Source organism: Stegodyphus dumicola, chromosome 1, assembly GCF_044657685.1.
Source record: "Stegodyphus dumicola isolate Sdum_Otavi_A_Nest chromosome 1, ASM4465768v1".
NCBI classification, from domain to species: domain Eukaryota; kingdom Metazoa; phylum Arthropoda; class Arachnida; order Araneae; family Eresidae; genus Stegodyphus; species Stegodyphus dumicola.
This window is the reverse complement of record NC_140768.1, coordinates 28,597,233-28,601,787: the sequence shown is the minus strand read 5'-3', so window position 1 is coordinate 28,601,787 and position 4,555 is coordinate 28,597,233. Positions and strand designations below refer to the sequence as shown.

Sequence of the window (4,555 nt, the reverse complement as noted above, 5' to 3'; positions counted from 1 at the left end):
TTGGTCGAAAGACTAATTCTGTTATGTTAAAGCCAAAATTTGGCGAAGATAAAATAACTTCGTATTCTTCTATTAATAAGAATTTTAGTTTCAGTGCCGCCAGCTTGGCGAAGAATGAGTAAAGTAAAAATTTATTTTCTCTTATTCATTTTATGGTAAATTGTAAAAAGCATATGTATAAAATTTTGTAAATCTATGTAAATACTTGAAGATTATGTAAAAGTAGAATTTAGTCTAGAAGCATAAAATTGTAGATGCTAAAAGTGAATGCTTAAAAGCAATGAAGTCAAAATTTAAGTATTAAACTGTAAAGTCATGCTTTAGAGCGAAAGCCTGCATGTTTAAAGATGAATGAGGGGGAAGTTAGAATGAATGTGTTTTGTAGGGTTCTCCACCTACATTTGAATTTTTAAGAATATTAAAGTAGCTCATTGAGTTGTAGAATGTCGAGTAAGGTGTGTCTATTTGGTTGTTGAATTCTAACAAATCATGGTGGTTAGGGGAAGTGTTGTAAGACTAAAACACGAATATTCCCGTTTGACACCACACACGGTGGAGAGCCAGGGTAAAGTTAAATTAATGCTTGAAAAATTGAATGAATGTGAAGTAAGCAATAACTAAGAAAAACGAATCGTTAAAAACAAAAATTTATTGTGTCAAGAAAGTGTAAATTATAATGTATGTAGAAAGATACTGATACTTATTCCTTCCAGATGCTGGAAGGAAAGACCAAGATTGATTGATGAAGTCCAGGAAAAGTTGTTGTAAGAAGAAAGCTTTGTAACGAGTAACAGAATTTTAATATATAATTGTTACATAAGATTTTTTTTTGTGTAAACGAGGTTCTCGCCAGTTAGTTCAGAATTAGATAAACTTACAACAGGTCGTTTTGTAGGACCTGCTTTAAACTAGCTTTCCTGTCAAGCCTTACTTTCCCCTGGAACTGCCAATGCCAGAATATGTAAATTTGAGTAGAACGCGCAAGGATTCAAATTATCAGCGGAAGTATTCTGATTTAAATAGAAGGAAACAAGTTCGGTGTGAGAGATTCTCTTACTTAGCGAGCGCGGAGGTAGTTAGCGAGAATTGAAGAACCCCGCGTTGCGGCCTATGTGCTTGGTGGGAAGTAGTGGTCATCGTTCCAGTGAGCTTCAAGTCTGCTCAATTAGCAGCGGTATTGTAAAACGCGGTGAGTTAGTTATTTTAGAGAGCCTCGTAGTTAGAATCTTGTCTTTATTTTCTTTTCAGGTTATTATTTTTATTTGACTGCCAAGTTGGCACCGTCTGTAAGCGTCAAGAGAACGCAATTGTAATTTATTACGTTGAATAAAAAGGGACTTAAACCCTTCACAAGCTTCTATCTTTTATACAAGTTTTCACAGTCACCTCTTGGTTGCGTGCAAGTTGGAGGCGCTCAACGTTATAGGGTAGCAGATTACGTAGACAATTTTTCATATTTTTAAAATGCAAATTTAGAATAATCAGAAAATCTAGGTTAATAACCAAGACAATGACATTTTGAGCACTAAAATAAAATAAGGAAAAATTATTGTAAAAAAAAAATACACATTTTTAAAATTTAAAGCATGCATTACTCTTTAAATATAAAAGAAAATGTTACCAAAATCACCATAATACATTAATGCATATTAGACAACACACTGATACATTCTAGAGAAATGTTTTACGAACTTATACAAAGGATATTTATGAAGTGTGAAAATTATTATCCCTCTTGACAAAAACCAAACCCTAACAATACGCCGGTTCATAGTCAAAAGAAATTTTAAAATTTATCCATTTCATTGGAGTGCGAACTTCTTGATGTCTTCTCTTCTATTCTTCAAAAAGTCAAACTGACATTTAGTTTTACAGATAACTTTCATTTATATTCTCTTGTAGTTTATAAAATTAGACGAATTGAATTCACAATTTTTATGCCACTTTTTTTTTGCTTATTTGTTTAATTAATTAATTTGTTTAATATATAATTAATTATTATCAATAACAATTAATTGTTAATTGTATAATTAATTAATATTAATAATTATTATTTATTTATTTTATTTAATTTTTGCTTGTTTATTTAAACACATTATTTGCCTAAGAAGAAAAATGCCTTTAACCGAAATTTCAACGTCTTTAAAACCACATACAAGCATTAGAGATTTGGCTGAAACAATGAAAAATCCAAATACACGTTGCAAAAACCATTGCAGTAATGTTTACGAGGAAGAAAAACGTCGACAAGCATATTCGGTCTTATGGAAATACTCTGCCCTGGGCTAAGCAAGTTACTTATCTTGGGGTGGTCCTCACAAAATCCCTCACATAATCCCTAAACGCACATGCTATTATTCAAAAGTTTCGATTACGTAAAGCTAAACTCTACCCTGCCCCTTAATTACTCGCAACAGCGTTCTATCTATGGATAACAAATTACTCATTAATGAATGCATTCTGCGTCCCATTCATGAGGAACTGAATATTGTACAACTCTGCACTTTCTATTATCACTTGGCCAGAACATTCCATGTTCAGATGAGAAATATTTCAAACTCTGGTATGAGAATTACAGTATTATAATCAACAAAAATAGACCAATGACAAATATAAATCCTAGCATTTTGATGAAAATGTAATGTATTATGTGTTGTCACTGAAGAAATTATAAATCTTGTGTTGTATTTGCATTAATGCAGTATCTCTATTTGTATTTGTGTTTATTATATCTTTTGTGTAAATATGTTATTACTTACTGGCATTGGGAGATTAGCATTTACCTTAGGAATTATGCATCATATGAGCAGCTTTCTTCCCCCTTCTTTCATTTTTAGTATTCTAAACTCAATTTAAAAAATATTAATATGTAATCATAATTTAAGATAATGGATCTAAATTATTGGCAAAATTTAATTCGTAACTTTAATTTAATTCCATTAGGGATAGGGTTTCGCATACAAGCACCCGTTTGTTTGACACAGTCAAACAAGAGAGATGTTCATTTGAAATTTGAATATACTCATGTCACGCATGCGTAACACTGTGAATGCTCATAAGCAGTCAGAGAGTTCCAATAGATTTAAATATAAGGATGGAACTGTCAGTTCTCAGCATTCTTAAGCTTGTCTGTAAAAAGAATGTATATAAATGAGTTTAAATTCGTCTCAATTAAATAAGCAGCATTATACTGAAAAAAATGGAATAGACGTATTAAATAATAACTAATTATTTTAATTTAACCTACAAAGACAATGCTGCTAAGTACACTAATGAGAATTGTATTTCTCTAATTACCTGATTTGTAACAGCTTTGCTTTTAAAAATGTGGAATGTTATGTAAATATTGATAGGAAAATAAACTGAACGGAGAATAGGCTTTAAATTACATTCATTTGCAAGCGGCAATTGAAATGTTTACGTCAACATTAATTTTTTTCATGACAGAGAAGCGAATGCTTTTTGTTCACATTTAACACATATTCATTGCATTTTTGAATGTAGATAAATTTTCGGGAACTCATTTTAATCCTTGTAGAGGGGACATCAAAATATGCAAAACTTCCACGGTAAACAGGATATTGTTGAAAGCTACTATATTCTTTACTTAACAACATTTGTAATTTTAAACTGTTTGATAAAAATTCCATATGAAGAAAAATCCCAGCACTTTTAAAAAGTAGGCTTTGTTTGTAAATTATCATTTTCTGTAGCTGTTAGTAGCACATATCGTTGGTAACTGTTAGGATTGGATTCTCGTTAAAAATAAGAATGAAAATAATACTGGCAAGCTGTTTACACACCTGTTCTGCAGGTGATGCTATCATATCCATTTGAATGATTTTCTTGTTGTCTTGGGAGCTCTAAAGTGAAAATGAGTTTATTATTTATTAATTCTTTCTGTGTAGGGGGCGTAGCTCAGATGGTAGAGCGCTCGCTTAGCATGCGAGAGGTACCGGGATCGATACCCGGCGCCTCCAATTTTTAGTTTTATACGCCTTTAAAATACAAAAATTTTTGGAATTTTATTTCATCAACTATATTTCTCATCAGCTACAATAATTTTCCTTATCCTGTAATTCTGCAATAATTTCAGAAATGTTAATTTAAATAGATATTATTTATTCATTAATTTGTTAATTCCTCAGTTTACTGATCACACCAGTTTTGTTCATCATATACAAATAAAAAGATATGAGAATGTGATTCATTTTTCAATTCTATGTTACGTATTTTTGCTCGCACCTGTGAGAATGCCTTTGTTTTGTATACAAATCTGTAACCCATACGATAAAATGTGCATCAAAAATCTGCAAAATCTAGTAAAGTTACATATGTTACAATTCCAAAATTAGGACAGCTTTCATATATGTAAAAAACTAAAATAAAATTTAAATTATCTTTAATTACGTTGACCACACGTTTCCTTTTACTTCAGTGAAGAGTTTAGTAGTGTTTAGATGTCATACATCTTAGAAGATGGAAGGCAAATTCGAAAATTTTGAAAATGTTTACTAATTTCCTTAAAAATTAATAAGTTTATTTCTACTGCTCA

General features: G+C 30.9%; 1 non-coding gene across 1 annotated transcript; it reads left to right on the top strand.

Annotated features, from left to right (window-relative positions):
• Positions 1–3,907: 3,907 nt before the first annotated feature.
• Positions 3,908–3,980, top strand: TRNAA-AGC (transfer RNA alanine (anticodon AGC)). Its single transcript has one exon. It is a non-coding gene; the product is annotated as a tRNA-Ala (tRNA).
• Positions 3,981–4,555: the final 575 nt, after the last annotated feature.